Source organism: Peromyscus leucopus, chromosome X (genome assembly GCF_004664715.2).
Source record: "Peromyscus leucopus breed LL Stock chromosome X, UCI_PerLeu_2.1, whole genome shotgun sequence".
Lineage (NCBI taxonomy): Eukaryota > Metazoa > Chordata > Mammalia > Rodentia > Cricetidae > Peromyscus > Peromyscus leucopus.
Window position 1 is genome coordinate 64,521,208 of NC_051083.1, and position 19,421 is coordinate 64,540,628.

General features: G+C 38.4%; 1 protein-coding gene across 5 annotated transcripts in view; it reads right to left on the reverse strand.

Annotated features, from left to right (window-relative positions):
* The window catches only part of Magee2 (MAGE family member E2), a 170,161-nt gene that overhangs the window by 55,814 nt on the left and 94,926 nt on the right, over positions 1–19,421 (reverse strand). The window contains exon 6 of one of the 5 annotated variants that reach the window (XR_005090004.1): positions 14,614–14,859. The exons of the other annotated variants lie outside the window; for them this stretch is intronic. The gene's annotated coding sequence lies outside the window, so the exon portion shown is untranslated. Of the gene's footprint in view, positions 1–14,613; positions 14,860–19,421 lie in introns of those variants that run through there. 5 annotated transcript variants of the gene reach the window in all.

Consider the following 19,421-nt stretch of genomic DNA (forward strand, 5'->3'; position numbering starts at 1 on the left):
GTGTTCCAGAGGTGGCCAAGGTTGTACCTCATGCTGACAGCCAGACTTGGTAATGTGTAAGAATCACCCAGGCAATGTTGGTTTTGAAGGAATGAAGGGGTCATGGAGAGCAGCTGAGGACTGGCACTGTGAGAGGCCAGGAGAGGGAGGCCATTGGTGAAGGTACAGCCTCAGTGGCAGTTGAAAGCCTAGGATTGAAGGGGCCATGCAAAGAAGTTGAGACTTAGCACCATGAAGAGAGCCTATGAGAGGCTATTGGTGAAAGTTCAGCCCAGTTGCAGTGAGGAACTCCAGCATTTTGGAGATGTCAGTAGCATGGGATGACCACCAAGAACAGCAACAGCAATGGAGTGGAGCTAGCCAGAGAACAGAAGACAAATTGTGTGTGCTGCAGAAGGCAGAGCCAGAGAAATGACTCAAGCCCTTTGGAGGAATCAGGAGTGGATCCCAGATGTTGGACAGTTGGAATTTTGTTTTGCTTTGATTGTGATTGTGACCTGATTTTTCCCTCTTGAAGTAAGAACATATTTTACTGGAGTCCACAGTTGAGATACTTTGAATTTTGAAAGACCTTAGATTTTAAAAGACTGGTTACTAAAATTTTAATGTGTTTGAATTTGTAAAGACTTTTAAAGTTATTTATGTTCTTAATGTGAAATCTTGGTGATGGATAAAGAAAGGAAGGGTTGTAGCTACAAACTGCTCAGGACAATTTCAAGGTGGTTTGTAGCTAGAGTTTTCCTGCCTTGCCCACAGTCAGGACAAATCTTTGTCACCTGCCAGTCCCACAGCCGCTCAGACCCAACCAAGTAAACACAGAGACTTATATTGCATACAAACTGTATGGCCGTGGCAGGCTTCTTGCTAACTGTTCTTATATCCTAAATTAATCCATTTCCATAAATCTATACCTTACCACGTGGCTGGTGGCTTATTAGTGTCTTCACATGCTGCTGGTCATGGCGGCAGCTGGCAGTGTCTCCCCGCCTCAGCCTTCTGCTTCCCAGAATTCTCCTCTCTCCTTGTCCCACCTACTTCCTGCCTGGCCACTGGCCAATCAGTGTTTTATTTATTGACCAATCAGAGCAACAGATTTGACAAACAAACCATCCCACAGCAGTGGTTAGCTGAGATTGTCCAGCCTCACAGACTATCCAGCCAAGACTTTAGATATGCTCAACACTATCACACAGAGACTAAACAAAAAAATAATACAGCTAGTTCTCCCAGGACTTGACCATTATCTCAATTTTCTCACGATCCCCTAAAGATTCTGTTGCCCATAGACAATAAGAAGTAATTTAAAGAATATGGCACCTACATTCCCAAGAGAGGGGATGGGTAGTTTTTGGTCATTGGCAGGTTATGAATGTTTGTCATCATTTAGGGGGGTTGGTTGCAAATTGTTACTGGTCATGGTAAGGGAAGAAACTAAGCAAGAGAGATTGGATTCAAGGATCTCTTTCTGAGGAAAAAAGAAGGGGTATGGAAAAGATAGGATAAAAGGGTAGATTATTGGATCTACTTTAAACTAAAAAGCAACTATTAATCTCAAATATTTTACATTGGTATGCATTTTTGTATATTGATAGAAATTTAAGGTTATTTTTGTTATATTGTATATATGTTTCTACTCTTGTTTAAGGTATTGTACCTATGAAGCTCATTTAAAAATGTAATGCATAATTAAGAAATACAGGCTGGTAGATAGTCATCTATAATAATCAAATTTGTAGTTAAGGGTTGTTTTCAAGGTTAAACAGAGATATAGTTTAGATAGATAAATGATCTTCAAACACTTCAGAGACTTACAGAATATGGCATTTAAGATGTTTTAATAACCTAAGACTTTTCATGATAGTGAGACATGTCTACTCCTGGCAGCACAAATTTACCTCAAAAATGGAAGATGGGCATCAAAGAACCTCCATATGTACTTTGCTTTTGTTGCGGCAAATTTAATCACTGAAAACTGCCCTTGTTTAGAGTGCTGACAGTTGCTGTCCAAATTGGATGAGCAGGACACAAAGGAAAAAGACTGCTGAACTTTGCCAAGACAAGGTAGGACTGTCCTTCAAAATTCCTGCTTCACAGAAAAGTCTGCCAGCTATTCTAGCCCTGTAGGTCAAAGATGTATGCCCCAACATTGTAAAGGAACAGCTGCTTCTGTCATTTCTATAGTTTTGGAAGATGCTTGCTTTGTACTTCCTGTTCACACAGGACTGTTTATACAGAACTTCCTGGGTCTCTGATGAAGTTGAAGACAAGATAGTTATAGTTACAGTTTTCCTTGTTACCAAATTCAGAAAAGAAACTCACAAAGTGTATTAAGGTATACAGTGTATAAGGTTGAGAGACATAAAAACATAAATTGTTTTTATAAGAAAATGTTTTGAGGTCTAAGAAGACAGTTTTGGGTTGGTAATACAAGTTAGTTTTTTTAGATATAAAATAGTAATATTTATTAACTATATCAGTTCTATTTTCTATTTTACTAAGAAATTTTTTTTATTCATTTTACATACCAATCACAGATCCCCTCTTTCCTCCTCCTGCTCCTCCAGTCTTCCTCCTCAACCCCCCTCCTTCCAACCCATTTTCTCCTACAAGAAGGTAAGGCCTCCCATGGGGAGTCAGCAGAGCCTGGTATATTCTGTAGAGGCAGATCTAAGCTTTCTCCCCATGGTGGGATACCTAGCACAGTCTTGAGGCAGGGGAATTGGGTGAGAATGCAAAGTGAATTAGTTACAAAACTTTGGACTCATCAAGATTGGATAGATAACAGAGTAGTTTCTCTGAATTTGCCAAATACAATTGGACTGGCCATTGTGAATGTAATGCTTACTTGATAATTGTTCTTATTGTATATCATTTTATTGTGTTAAAGTTGAAACTTTTCCTTTTTGTTTAGACAATACCTGACAATCGTTCTTGTATATAGTTTTACTGTATCAAAGTTAATATTTTTCCTTTTTATTTAGAAATGTTAGAGAAATGTTGGGGGGATATTTGATCACGCTGTGAACCTCGAGTTTTCATTTGCATTAATTTAATAAAATTAACCTGAGATCAGGAAGCTGTACTAGCAACTAGTTGACAAAAATTAATCATAGAGCATCAGAGGGCATCAGGAGTGATAAAGAGAGACCGGAAATAGTAGGGTAGGGTTTGGAGTGGCACAGCTTTTTCTGGTTTGGCAAACAGGTCTTTTTTTTGGCACAGGTCTTTTGGAGACAGCAACAAGGAGGGAAGGTTAGCTAATTGCAACTCAGCCTTTCTGAGCTCACAGGTTTTCACCACAGCCTTTGAATCTCGAGTCTTATAAACAGAATGATATTTAGTTAAAGCTACCTTTAGCAGCAGTGACAGGGCCTGTGCCTGCAGGAACAGAATTCCCAGGCTATGAGTAGCCAGGCTGTTGCTACAGAAGCAGGCCAGTAACTGTAGACTTGCAATTACTGGCTGAAATAGCAGTAGATTAAGATGAAGCCACTATGCTGAAGTTAAAACAAAAACAAAAATTTGAAAAAAAAAAAAAAAAAAAAAAGATGAAGCCACTATGATGAAGTTAAAACAACATATATATTTGTAAAATTTTACAAAATGAGTAAATTTAAAAAAATTAGGACAAGCTGGGCAGTGGTGGCACACTCCTTTAATCCCAGCACTCAGGAGGCAGAGCCAGGCAGATCTCTGTGAGTTCAAGGCCAGTCTGGTCGACAGAGTGAGATCCAGGACAGGCACAAAAACTACACAGAGAAACCCTGTCTCGAAAAAAAATTAGGACAAGTATTTTTTTCAAACTTAACTTTCCCCACAATACAAAGTATAATATAAAAGCAAAATGTATGGGAGATATTGAAAAATGAGAAAAATGAATTAGTTCTTCAGAAAGGAAAAAAAGATAAATAAAATTGACCAGAATTTAAATCATGAAAAAAGACAAAAGATTCAAATAGATAAATTATGAATGAAAGGGGAAACATTATTACTGATAGAACAGCAATGAAAAGGATTATGAGAGACTCCTATGAATAATTACATGCCAGAAAACTGGATAACTTAGAAAATGAAGAAATTTATAGAAATATACATTCCACAAAGACTGAATCATGGAGACAGAAACTCAGAACAGACCTGTAACTAGTATGGGAATTGAATAAATTTAAGAAAAAAAATCATTCAAGAAAGGAAAGCTCAGAACCAGATGGCTTCACTGTCAAATCTACCAAACATTTAAGTAAAAAATAAGTGCCAATCACTTACAAACTGTTTGAAAAAATTTTGAAGAAAACTTGCAGAAAATTGAAAGGAACATTTCTAAACTATTTCTGTGAGGTTAGCACTCCCTTGATAACTAAACTAGACAAAGACAACACAAGAAAGCTACAAGCCTCAGCTATCATCAGAGAAGCTTCCTCCTGCAGCAGATGGGAACAAATATAGAGACCCACAGCCAGACATTACGCAGAGAGTGAGAGAGAGACCTTGGAACACTCAGCCCTAAATGGGATGTCTCAGGGAACCCCTCAGAGGAGGAAGCAGAAAGAGTATAAGATCCAGAGGGGATATCCCAGAAGACACCAGGAGATCTACAGGGCCTGCACGGGTCTATATTAGGTCCTTTGCATATATTTTATGGCTTCCAATTTAGTGTTTTTATGGGATTCCTGACTGGGAGGATGAGTAAGTCTCTGATTCTTTTTTAAAGTATTGAGATTCAAGGCCATGTACCTGAAAAGTGGGAGCTTGAGATTCTCATCAAAGCCTTCTATGACCAGAAATCACTTGTATGTTAATAAATAATGGAAGCTGGTTACGAAGATGAGAAAGGAACTAATTCTCTACAACCACATTTTCTTCTCTTGGGAGTTTTCATATTCTAATTTTTCTAAAAAAGGTACTCTTTTGATTAATACTATAATTAATATTTAATGAAGGTAATCTAAGTGAGTTGCAAATGTGCACAGAATTTGTAACACAAATGCATATTTTAACCCTATTGTTCTTTTCTCTTTGGGCTTTCCTACTCAACAGTATAGTGAGGAGCCTAATATGAAAAGGACCTTCTTTGATCATAATATTGGGGGAATGTCTTTCTGTATACTGTGAATATGTGTTGCTCTGATTGGTTGATAAATAAAGCCATCTGGCCTATGGCAAGGCAGGTTAGAAGCAGGTGAGAAGTTCGAAGAGAGAGCCAGGAAGAAGGCAGTGGAGATGCCAGCAAGTAGCCCAAGGAGCAGCGTGTAATGGGACACAGGTAAAGCCACAGAACATTGTAGCAATACATAGATTGATAGTTATGGGCTAATTTAAGATAGAAGAACTACCTTGAGCCATGGCCATGCAGTCATAATTAATATAAGCCTTGGTGGTTTTACTTGGGGGACACGAGTGGGAGAGATCTGTCCCAACCACCAGCAGGCTGGGTGGGACACAGGAAATCTTCCAGCTACAAATGGCACCCAACATGGGCAAGAGTTTCCACCTATAACCTGAGAAAGCTTTTTAAAAAAAAAAGATCCTAAAACGGAGCTAAAAACAGTTTCCTAGTTGTCTCTCTCAGAGCTACTCTGTGGCGCGTTTGTGGCATATGGTGGATTCCCGCTGCGGTACACAGAGGAATCTCCAAGCTGCACAGTACACTGCGTGGTGAATTTAGCCTTTGCTAGTACAGAAAAAAATAAAGGTTTCTGGGCTACAGGCTGCTTTGATAAAAGCATAGACCCACTGCCTACCAGAGTCTGCGAACAGCATGGCTCCCAGAGCTGGTGGTGAATTATCTCCATCATGTTGAAAAGATGAGATGGGTGAAATCAGCAGTCAAGGCTGCTGCTTCAGTACTAGCACTGCAGTTTAAAGCAATAGATTCACAATAAGACAGGTTCAGATGGGAAAAACCCTAAACAGTTTACAGTGTGTGTAAAAATGTATGTAAACTTGGAAGAGAGAGGAAAAGGAATAGAGACAGTTACATAAAGAAATAGAAAGTTGGAGCTGGAGAGATGGTGCAGAGCTTAAGAACATTGGCTGTTCTTCCAGAGGTCCTGAGTTCAATTCCCAGCAACCACATGGTGGCTCACAACCATCTACAATGGGATCTAATGCCCTCTTCTGGTGCACAGGCATATATGCAGGAGGAACACTGTATAATAAATAAATAAATAAATAAATAAATCTTTAAAAAAAATAGAAAGTTTTAAAAATAAAGTCTTTAAAGAGAAAGTAAAATATAAAAAATAAGCCATGTAAAAATGGAAATCACAGAGAATCTGGATTATGTTGTCTTTGGGATTTTTAACTGGAGAAAGACATTTGATTGTAAAGGCTGCTAAGTTAAACTAATATGTATATTTTAAAGGTATCTTGACTTCAAAATTTGGATCTATGGATATGTTGTTTTGCAAAGGAGGCTCTGCTTTTGTTTCCACAGGAATCAAGAGGCTATGAATTTGTTCCACGTTAAGATGGATCAGAACCTTAACAGATGGTACCTATCAACAAAGGTTATAGCCAGTCTTCCCAGGACTTGACCATTATCTTGAATTTTCTCAGGATCCCCATAAGACTACCAGCGCCCCCCCATCAGCAGGAAATAGCCTAGAACACTATGCCCACATTCCCCAAAAAATGGATTATGGATGGTTGTCTTTGTTTAGATTGTTGGTTACAAATTGTTATTGGTCATAGTCAATATCTTTCTAGAAGAAGAAAGGGGGATATGATATAGAAATATAGGATATAGATATGATAGGATAAAAGGTTAGATTATTGAATCTATTTTTAAAGAGCAACTTGTTTTAAATTGCTATAGATTTTAGTTTATTGACACAAATATAAAGTTAATTTGTTATATTGTAAGTAAATTTCTACTCTTGTTTAAGGTATTATGTTTGTGCAGCTCATTTGAAATTGTAATGGATAATAAGAAATACAGATTAGTAACTAGTCTTCTATGATAGTCAAACTTATAGTCATGTTAGTTAAATTTTCTAGGTATACATAGATATAATTCATTTAGGTAGGTAATCTTCAAACACTTCAAAGACCTACAGAATATGGTATTTAAAATGTTTTAAAAACAGACTTTTCTGGACAATGAGACACGTCTGCTTCTGGCAGCACCAATTACTTCAAGGAAGATGATGGGCACCAAAGACATTCCATAAGGAGTTTCTCTTCTTCTTGGAAGAACTGGCCATTTGGGCACGAAACTGCTCTTGCCTGGACTGCTTGACAGTACATTATATAAACTGAACATGCAGGTCCCATATGAAGGTGACCACAGAACTTTGCAAGACGAGATGGTCCTTTGGGTTCCTGCTTCACAGAGGAGACTGCCAAACATTCTACAGGACACATGGAGAAGTGACTAAAAAACTCTAGGCCTATAGGCTGAAGATGGATGCCCCAATGTTACACAGGAACTTTGGGTGATTGTCTACGCAGCCAGCTGTCTTTGTCATTCTAGATTTTTTAAAGTTGCTTATAACGCTCTTCCTGTTTAGTTAGGTAATATTATATCTTTCTGAGGTCTTTGATGTAGTTGAAGACTCGATAGTCTGTGGCAGGGTCCTGTGCTGTTGTTCCCTTTGAGGGAGGGGGCCAAGTAGGTGCAGAGTCAAACCACACAGACTCCAGGAGAATGTCACAATAACAAGCTCAGCTTATTCAGGAAGAGGCAAGTGTTATATACCCTCCATCCCACCCTCGGGGGAGGTCTGATGAATATGCATCTGCTGGTGTGACATGCCTGCCTCTCATTGGTCCAGGTCATCTCCATATCATGTCTCAGCTGCTATTGCTAAGGCCAATAGGCAGACCCAGGTTGGCTCTCAGAAAGTAACTTTTTGTGCTGGTTTGGGCCAGCTGGCCCTCAAGCCTGTTAGGGATGAGTCATCCCACAATAGTTATAATTTTCCTTGGTTATTATAAAAGATAAATTAGATATAAAACCTTAGACTCACAAATATAGAATAGATAGAAAAAATTTTCTTTAATTTTACAAAATACATAGACTAGATATTGTAACTGTAATTCTTGCTTGATAACTGTAGTGGGTAGCTATTCCAGCTTGGTTCTGGAAGTTCCAACCCCCATTGAGACTCTGGCAACTGTCACGCCTACGAGGCAGGGCCAAGGGAGGCGTCTGGAGACCTGAGACCTGGATGGGCCAGCGCTCTCTCTGTTCCTGGACCCTGGACAGTGGAGGTTGACTGAGCAGAGCTCCAGAGAACACCGCTGGATTGCGATACACCTTCCCCAGACCCCCGCAACCTATCTATTCCTTCATTTGTAAGTCATCCACTAAATAAATCTTCCTTTTAACTACGTGGAGTGGCCTTTATAATTTTCCCCAATAGATAACTGTTTTGTTATATGTAATTTTAATAGGTTAAAGTTGAAAAACCTTCCTTTTCTTTAGACAGAAAAGGGAAAGTGATGGAGGGAATGTCTTTCTGTACACTGTGAATATATGTTGCTCTGATTGGTTGATAAATAAAGCCATTTGGCCTATGGCAAGGCAGCTTAGAAGCAGGCAGGAAATTCAGAGAGAGAGAGAGAGAGAGAGAGAGAGAGAGAGAGAGAGAGAGAGAGAGAGAGAGAGAGAGAGAGAGAGAAAGGTGGGGGTGTGGGGGAGACACCAGTGAGCTGCCCAAGGAGCAACATGTAATGGGACTCAGGTAAAGCCATGGAACATGTTGTGTTACATAGATTGATAATTATGGGCTAATTTAAAATATAAGAACTTGCTAGCAAAAAGCTTGAGCCATGGCTATGCAGTTATAATTAATATAAGCCTCTGTGTGTTTACTTGGGGGACACAAGTAGCAGAGATTTGTCCCGACTGCCAGCAGGCCTGGACACAGGAAATCTTCTGGCTATATCATAATGATATACTTCCAAAATATATTAAAATAATTCTTGCCAGCCCAGAAACCACAGTGACACTTTACCTCTACATCCTAGTAGCAGCCCCCACCTGCTACTTGGCAGCAACACTTAATTCAGTAGGTTCATAAGTCCAAGAGACCCTGAGAAGCAACCTTATATCTCTTCCTTCTGACCCATCTTCACCCAGGACTCCTTAGGGTTTCTCCTGCCAGTCTGACTGTGACTCTCCAATTGCCCAACAAGGTCTGGAAACCAAGGTAAGTGACCCCATATTACCTTTTCTTGTCACCTTCCAAGTTGATAACCCCTTCACTCAAGGCCATGACTTCAATACAGTAGAATCTCCAGACAACCCATAAGGCACGTGAAACCTTGGCAAGTGACTAAATGCAACTTCTTCCCATGCTTCCCTGCTTGTATCTCTTTTCTCTGGCCTCTGCCCACTCTGTCATAATCAAAATATAATCTTTCACCCTCTGGTGGCCCTCAAGCCACAGCACCTGGTCCAGAGACCCTGGTGAAACAACCTGTATCCCTTCTTCCTGGCCCATCCCCAGTATGAAGCCACAAATCACCACTCTTTTCCACCAGACAACTTCTAGCAGTCTAACGGGGCCAAGAGAAAAGGCATGAATGCTCCAGACTCAAGCAAGTATTTCACTGGTTGGGAAACCTGGTAGTGTAGCTGAAGTTTTTCTGTGCTTTCCCGGCACCAAGGTCCCACAGCAACTTATAAAATTCCTGGGTCCCACCTGATCCTGCAACCGCTCAGACCCAAGTAAACACACAGAGGCTTATAATACTTATAACTGTATGGCCATTAGCTCAGGCTTATTCTGACTAACTCTTACACTTAAATTAACCCATAATTCTTATCTATGTTTAGCCACATGGCTTGGTACCTTTTCTCAGTTCTGCCTTCACAACTTGTTTCTTCTGTGTATGGCTAGTGACTCCTGACTCAGCCCTTCTTCTTCCCAGAATTCTCCTTGTCTGTTTATCCCACCTATACTTCCTGCCTGGCTACTGGCCAATTAGCATTTTAGGAGATGCTGTCAGCTGCTGCAAAGAGAAGCAAGATGTAAAAGGTACTGGTGAGCCATGAGCCACATGGCAAAGTATAGATTTATAGAAATAGGTTAATTTAAGATGTAGGAGCTAGTTAGTGAGAAGCCTGAGCCATTAGGCCATATCATTTGTAAATAATATAAGCCTCTGTGTGTTTATTTGGGTCCAAGTAGCTGCAGGACCAGAGGGTGAGAGAGATTTGTCCTGACTGAAGGGCCAAGGGAGTTGGGCAGGACCAGAAAAAACTTATAGCTACTTATAGTTATAAAACTATAGTTATAAAAAACATTATAACTTATAGGTAGAGACAATAAACACATGAATAAAATAATTTTTAAGAGGAAAAACAAATATCTTATGAACATAGTTTTTTTTGTAAAATACTTCCAAATTTTAATACTTCCAAATTTTTCAACACAAGAACACATAAAAATATATCTTCAATGACCAAATTGATTTCATTCCAGAGTTTCAAGGATACAAGTTGATAAGTAAAATTTAGCATATGATGATCTCAAAAAATAACTTGGTTTACATTTAATGAAAAAATAAAGGACCTCTACAATGAAAATCTCAAAACATCTGAGAAAAAAATTGAGGAATGCATTAGAAGATGGAAAGAACTCCCACACCCATCCTTCAGTAGAAACAAAATTGTGAAAATAGTCATATCAAAGGCAGTCATAGATTCAATGCAATCCCAATGAAAACCCCATTATATTTTTATTATAAATAAAAAATCTTAAAACACAAAACATATACATATAAAACCCATGTAACTCCAGTGACTGACTTTTGAGAGAAATGCCAAAATACATATTTGGGGAAAGTCAGCATCTTCAACAAATGGTACAGGATAAACTGGATGTTTGTATGTAGAAGAATGAAACAATCTTTCCTTATCTCACTCACACACAAATCATGTCCAAGTGGATAAAGATCTCAACTAAAACCTGAAAGGTTGCAACTCTAGATGAAAGTGTGGAAAATGCACTAGCAGACATAGACATAAACAATGACTTTTAAAACCGAACCCCTGTAACTTAAGAAATATGGCTAACAATTGAAAAAATTTCAGTATATTAAGAAAACTATCAGTGAAAGGAAGAGGCAGCCCACATCATAGGAAAAAAATATTTGCCAGATTATTAATATATGGAACATGAAGAATAAAAAGGATTGATATCTGGAACCTATCAATATTGATATATGGAACATGAAAAATAAAAAAGGAAACAAACAACCTAATCAAAACAATGTACCTGAACACAGAATTATTTTTTTCTACTGAGTAACATTTTAATTCTGTTCTTCATAAAAGCAAAACTAACCAATATTTTGCTAATCTTTTTTAACAACAAAATAAAATATAATAAGACAAAACAAAAACTATCACAATGAAGTCGAACAAGGCAAACCAGCAGGAAAAGAGCCCAAGAGAAGGCACAAGAATCAGAGACCACTCCTTTGGACACTCAGGCATCCCATTAAAAACACTAAACTGAAAGCTATAATATAAGAACAGAGGACCTGGTGCAGACCCATATAGGCCCTGTGATTGCTGCTTCAGTCTTTATGAGCTCATATGCACCTTTCTTAGTTGACTCAGAGGGTTTTGTTCTCCTAGTGTCCTCCATGCCCTCTGACTTCTATACTCTTTCCACCACCTCTTTGTGTGTGTGTGTGTGTGTGTGTATGTGTGTGTGTGTGTGTGTGTGTGTGTGTGTGTGTGTGTGTGTGTGTTTCCCCTGAGCTTTGAGGGGAGGGATTTAATGGAGACATTTCATTTAGAGCTGAGTGTTCCAAGATCTCCCCCCCCCCCCCCCCCGCGCATATCTACCTGTGAGTCTCTATATTGTTCCCATCTGCTGCAGGAGAAAGTTTTTCTGATGATGGCTGAATAAGACATTTATTTATGAGTATGGCAGAATATTGTTAGGAGTTACTTTATCACTACTCTCCCCCCCCCCAGATCAGTAGTGTTTGGTTTTATCCTAGATTTCTGGGCTATCTAGTCTCTGGTTCTTGGTCACCCAAGCAGTGTTGGGTATGGGTTCCATCTCATGGAATGGACCTTAAGTCAAATCAGATGCTGGTTGGTTACTCCCACAAGCTTTGTGCCACCATTGCCCTAGTACATCTTGAAGGCAGGACAGCATTTTATATCAAAGATTTTGTGGCTTTATTGGTGTTTACATTTCTCTTTTGGTAGCCTGAAGAGTACTTCCCTGTACCAAAGACACTAGAACATAGGGGTAAAGGTTCTATGTGGCATCAGTTCAACCTCTCCATGTTCAATAAGTTGTGTAGGTGTCTTCAGCAATGGGGCCCTGATGTCAGTTTGTGGAGAGGAGTCAATTGTCTTGACAACTGCTTGAGTTGTTTTGGAGTTTCCATGGGACCCCTTTAGCCAACAACTCAATTGGATGTAACCCAGTTCTGGTACTGGAAACTTCATTTGGTGACAAGAGAAGACCAGTTGAGACTCTGTCTCCCCTATTGTTTAGAGATCACTTTCTTATATTTTAGGAGGTTTCCACTGCACTAGGTTTCCATACCACTCCTCAAATGCCCTTCAATTCTAGCTGTCTCTCCCTGCATTTCCTCCCTCAACCTTATCATCCCTCCCTCTCTCTACCTGATCCTCCTGTTTCGCTCTCCTCATACCCCCAGCCCACCCATAAAATCTATTCTATTCCCCACCCTCAGGGAAATCCACATGTCCCCCAGTCCCTTCTTCTATATGTAACATCTCAACCTACAGCTAATATCCAGATATAAACAAACACATACCATATTTATCTTTCTGGGTCTGGGTTACCTCACTCAGGATGACGGTTTTCTAGTTCTACCCACTTGCCTCCAAATTTCATGGTCCATTTTTTAACAGCTGAGTAATACTACCTTGTGTAAATTACTACATTTTCTTTATCCATTCTTCTGTTAAGGGACATCTAGGTTGTTTACAATTTCTGGCTATTAATGTAGAACCTTAATGAACATGGTTGAGTTCATGTTTCTATGGTAGAGTGAATTGTCCTTTGGATATATGCCCAAGAGTGGTACAGCTAGATCTTGAGGTAGATCAATTCCCATCTTTCTAAGGAACCACCACTCTGATTTCCATAGTGGCTGTATAAGTTTGCACCAGCAATGGAGGAGTGTTCCCTTGCTTCACATCCTTGTCAGCATGAGCTGTCATTTGTGTTTTTGATCCTAGCCATTCTGACAGGTGTAAGATGGAATCTCAAAGTCCATTTTGCATTTGTTGATTTTGCATTTCCCTGATAGCTAAGGATGTTGAATATGTCTTTAAGTGTTTCTCAGCCACTTGAGTTTCCTCTATTGAGAATCCTGTTTAGATTGTACCAATTTTTAATTGGATTATTTGTTTTTTGATATCTAGTTTCTTGAATTTTTTATACATTTTGGATATTAGTCCTCTATTGGATATGAAGCTGTTAAATATTGCTTACCATTATGTAGGCTTCTGCTTTGTCCAAATGATGGTGGTGTCCTTTGCCTTACAGAAGCTTTTCAGTTTTATGAGGTTCCACATTAGTTATTGATCTTAGTGCCAGTGCTATGGGTGTTCTGTTCAGAAGGTTGTCTCCTGTATCAATGTGTTCAAGACTGTTCCCCACTTTCTCTTTTACTAGGTTCAGTGTATCTGGTTTTATGTTGAGGTCTTTGATCCATTTGAGGTTGAATTTTGTGCAGTATCATAAGTATGGATTTATTTTCATTCTTCTACACGCAGATATCCAGTGTGAAAAAGCACCATTTGTTGAAGATTCTGTATTTTTCTACTGTATATTTCTGGATTCTTTATAAGAAAATCAGGTGTTCATAGGTGTGTGGATTTATGTCTGGGCCTTCAATTTGACTCCATTTATCAATATGTCTGTTTTTGTACCAATACCATGCTGTTTTAATTACTATAGCTCTGTAGAACAACCTGAAATCAGGGGTGGTGATACCTCCAACAGTTCTCTTATTAGGATTGTTTTAGCTATCCTAGATTGTGTGTGTGTGTGTGTGTGTGTGTGTGTGTGTTTCCATATGAAGTTAAAAAATTGTCCTTAGAAGATCTTTGAAGAATGGTGCTGGTTTTGATGGAGATTGCCTTGGATCTGGTCTCCAATTCTTGTATCTTCTCTTGGGCTCTTTTCCTTCTGTTTGTTTAGTCCAATTCTGATATGTTAGTTTATGTTTTGTCTTACTATATTTTATTATTATTCCTTAGAAGCCTGTTTGTTTTCCAATGAGAGACAGAAAGGGAGTGGATCTGGAAGGGAAGGGAGGTGGGGAGGAACTGGGAGGTGTAGAGGGACAGGAAAACAAATTAGGATATATTATGTGAAAAAAAATCTGTTTTTATTAAAAGGGAAAAACGAAAAAGAGAACTGTAAGCCAATATTGATGAACATACATGTAAAAAAAAACTTCAATAGCAGAGCATTAAAAGGATTATACAGTACTACCAAATGGGTTATATATCTGAAATGGTGTGATGGATATTCTTGAGGGCACATGTGAGAGATTTTTTTTGCTTGGTTTGAAGTGTGTTAATCCACTTCTAGTCTGGATCTTTGAGGTAGAAAAATATACATCTTTGATCTGGATCTTGAGGCAGGAAAACACATGTCTTTAATTTGGATCTTGAGTTGGGAAGACACGCCTTTAATCTGGGCCATATCTTCTTCTGGAAGTCTATATAAGGAGATAAAAGAAGGAGAGCTTTGCTTGCCCTCACCTTCATACCATATTTCATTCCTTCACTGGCCTTAGCCTTTCTTCAGGATTCCAGCATATACAGAAGACCAGGTGAGACATCGAGTCTTGTGAACTTTCTGTTCATAGCCAGCCATTTTGGATTATCTGGACTGTAGCCTGTAAGCCATTCCAATAAATAGAGATTCATCATATAAGTTCTGTTACTCTAGAGAACCCTGACTAATACAAAGGGAACCATGATTTAATATATGTAAAATGTAAAATACTTCACATTACTGATTATGGAGAAAACCATATTAATGTATCAATAGATGAAAAGACAGTATTTGATAAAATTCACTACTCTTTCATGCTTGTAAGAAAAAGCCAAAATGTGGCATTCCGAAAAAAGTGGTTCTGACATAAAGCTATACATATAAACCAATGAGCAGAATGGGAGCTCAAAAGTAAATCCACACATATATGACTAACTACACTTTGACAAAAATGCCAAGAATAAACAAAAGGGAAAGGGCAATCTTTTCCACAAATATTTTTTTTAGGAAAATTAAATATACACATGCCAAAGAATGAAATTAGATATTTATATTACACACAGATGGGAACTCAAAATAGATTAAGACTTTCTTTTTTTTTCTTTCTTTAAAGATTTATTTTATCTTTAATTATATGTATGTATGTATCTGTGTATGGGTATGATGTGTAGGTGCTGATGGAGACCAGAAGAGGGTATTACCTCTCCTGGAGCTGGAGTTAGAGGTAGTGTGAGTTGTTCAATGTGAGAGCCGGCAAACAAATTCAGGTTCTCTGCATGAGCAGTACACAGCTGTCTTAACCACAGAGCCATCTCTCCTGCCACTTAACTGTTTTGATTGGGAGTGTGTTGTGGGAGGGGGTGTGCACATGCTTGGCACATATCAGGAGGCCAGAGGACAACTTTTTGAGGTCAGTTCTCTCCTTTAACTCAAGTCAAGCCATCAGGCTTGTGTGACAAGTGGTTTACCTGCTGAAGCATCCCAAGGGCTCTTCAATGTACACTCTAAAAATTTCAAGCTCATAGTACAAAACTTTAGGATATGGTTTCATGATATTGTCTTGGATATGAAAACAAACCAGGCAACCAAAGTAAAAACAGATGGTTGGTACTACATCAAGCTATAGAGTCTTTGTACAGTAAAGGAAATAAGAGGATGGAAAGACAATTGTTCTACTGTGACAGGGCAAGACAAAAAGAAGGTTCCTCCATCTAGTATTCTTGCTGAGGCCATTCCAGGTTTAAGTAGAATTTGATCTCCTTGATGGAGAATCTCATGGAAAATTACCCAACCTTATTCTAGGAACCAAAGGTTAGGATGTCCCAGACAACTCATCTTAGCTTCCATTAAACTGCCTGTTTGTGCAGAACCCCTTCCAGCTAACTGCTTATCTTAGCTTCTGTTAAACTGCTTCCTTCCTGGAAGGCCCCTGCAGCTTCTGAGCTAGATGCCTGGAGGTCAGTTCTGCCTTTCTAGATAATTGGGGCCATACCTAGGTCCCGGAACACTTGAGTGTGGTCACAGCCAGTTGGACTAAAGACTTTCAATTGGCTATAAACTGTGTCTGAGTGGTCATCTTTAAGGGGCTACCCATAACACTACCTTCAGTCCCTGGCTATAATAAAATACTCTGGTGAAAGAAACTTAAGGAAGAGAAAGGGTTCATGTGGCTTACACTTCCCGGTCATAGTCTGTCATTGACGGAAGTAAGGGCAGGAGTGCCAGCAGGAAGTTTGAAACAGAAACCATAGAGGAAAACTGCTTAGTAGCTTACTCATTCTCAGGCTCATGCTTAGCTAGCCTTCTAATACATCCTAGGATCATGTGCAGTGGGCCTGGCCCTCCTGCATCAATTAAGAATCAAGAAAATCTCCCCAAAATACACCCACAGACTAATCTGATATAGGCAATTCCTCAACCGAGAGGCTTTTCTCTCAAATAATTTTAGGCGGGGTCAAGATGACAAAGCAAACTATGACAACAACCTACAGAATGGGTAAAAATATTTCCAAGTCATATTCCTAGTAAGAGTTAATATCTACAATAAGAAAATAGACTAAGAACTTCAATCAGCAGTTCTCCAAAGAAGACATCCAACTGAACTTCAGTAACTCAGCCAATGGCAAATCAAAATATCAGTAGTTTATCACCTCACACCTGTTGGGTTGATTATAATAGAAAAAAATCAAAAGCATAATGCATGTGTTGTAGAGCTGTAAAGGAATTGGAACCTTTGATAGGAATGCAAACTAGTTAAGGCTGTATGGAAAGCAGTGTGGTGATCCTTCAAAGATGAATTCCAAGCTGAGCATTAACATAAAAATGAAAACAATCTTCAAGACATATCTATACTCTTGGATTCATCATACCATTTATTACAATACTCAAGGTTTGTAAATGACCCAAATGTCCATGGAGAAATGAATACATTAATGTTGGCTAAAGATATATAAATAAATATTATTTCTGCCTTAAATAAAAGAAGGAAATCCTACCATATAGAATAATATGAATGGTGAACCTGAAGGACATTACACCAAGTGAAATAAGCCACTGAAAGGGCACAAATACTGTGTATGTCCACTTACACAAGTCATCTGAAGTAATTTGTGACATAAAGAATGTAATGGTATTTTGGAATCTGGGGAAAAGAAACAGAGGTTGCTAATAAATGAGCATAAAATATCAATTATACTAGTTAATTCTAAAAATCTGCTGAAAATCACTATGCCTATAAGTAACACTAATGCACTGTATTTTTAAAATGTATTGAGAGATGGCTCAGCAGCTAAGAGCACTGCCTACTCATCCAAAGGACCTGAGTTCAATACCCAGCAGCCACATGGTGGCTCACAATTGTCTGTAATGGGATCTGATGCCCTCTTATGGCATTCAGGCATATGTGGAGACAGAACACTATCACATAACAAATAATATTTCTTGAAAAATTAAAATCCACAATATTATTCATCCTATTAAAACTTACTAGCATATAACTAATATGGAAAATGTGAAACTAATAAAGAAAAAACAAAAAAAACTGTCCATAGAGGAGATTGTGAAAGCCAGAAGGTCCTGGACAGATATTACACAGACACTAAGAGACCATGGATGCCAAGCCAGACTATTATACCCAGCAAAACTCTCAATTGCTATAGATAGAGTAAACAAACTATTCCATGATATAGCCAGATTTAAACAATACCTATCCACAAATCCAGTCCTACAGAAAGCTCTAGAAAGAAAAATCCAACCTAAGGAAGTTAGATACACCCATGAAAACACAGGCAATAGATAATCCCACACCAACAAATACCAAAGAAGGGAAACACACAACACTACCACTGAAAAATAACAGGAATTAACAATCACTGGTCATTAATATCCCTTAATATCAATGGACTCAATTCGCCTATAAAAAGACACAAGCTAATAGAATGGATATAAAAACAGGATCCATCCTCTGCTGCATACAAGAAACACAGCTCAACTTCAAAGACAGACATTACCTCAGAATAAAAGGCTGGGAAAAGACTTTCCAATCAAATAGACTTAAGAAGCAAGCTGGTGTAACTATCCTAATATCTAATAAAATAGACTTCAAACTAAAATCAATCAAAAGGGATCAGGAAGGATATTACATATTTATGGCAGAAAAAATCCACCAAGATGAATTCTAAATTCTGAACATTTATGCTCCAAATATAAAGGCACCCATATTTGTAAAAGAAACATTACTGAAGCTTAAATCACACATCAAACCCCACACTCTAGTAGTGGGAAATTTCAACACCCTACTCTCACCAATAAACAGGTCTTCCAGACAGAAACTTAACAGATAAATAAGAGAACCAACAGATATTATGACTCAAATGGACTTAATAGATATCTACAGAACATTCCACCTTAACACAAAAGAATATACCTTCTTTTCAGCACCCATGGAACCATTTCTAAAATTGACCATCTACATCTCATGGAAACTGAATAATGCCCAACTCAATCACAAATGGGTCAAAGAAGAAATAAAGAAAGAGATTAACGATTTCCTAGAAGTCAATGAAAATGAATGTACAACATACACAAACTTATGGGACACTATGAAAGCAGTGCCAAGAGGAAAATTTGTAGCACTAAATGCCCACATAAAGAAGTTGGAGAAATTTCACACTAGTGACTTAACAGCACACCTGAAAGCTCTAGAACAAAAAGAAGCAAACTCACTGAGGAGGAATAGACACACCAGGAAATAACCAAAGTGAGGGCTGAAATCAATAAAATAGAAACAAAGAGAACAATACAAAGAATCAATAAAACAAATAGTTGGTTCTTTGAGAAAATCAACAAGATAGACAAGCCCTTATCCAAACTAACCAAAAGGCAGAGAGAGCATCCAAATTAACAAAATCAGAAATCAAAAAGGAGACATAACAACAGACAATGAGGAAATCCAGAGAATCATCAGGTCATACTTCAAAAACCTATACTCCGCAAAACTGGAAAATCTAAAAGAAATGGACAATTTTCTGGATAGGTACCACATACTAAAGTTAAATCAAGACCAGATAAACAATTTAAATAGACCAGTAACTCCTAAAGAAATAGAAACAGTCATTAAAAGTCTCCAAATGAAAAAAGCCCAAGACCAGATGGTTTCAGCACAGAATTCTACCAGATTTTTCA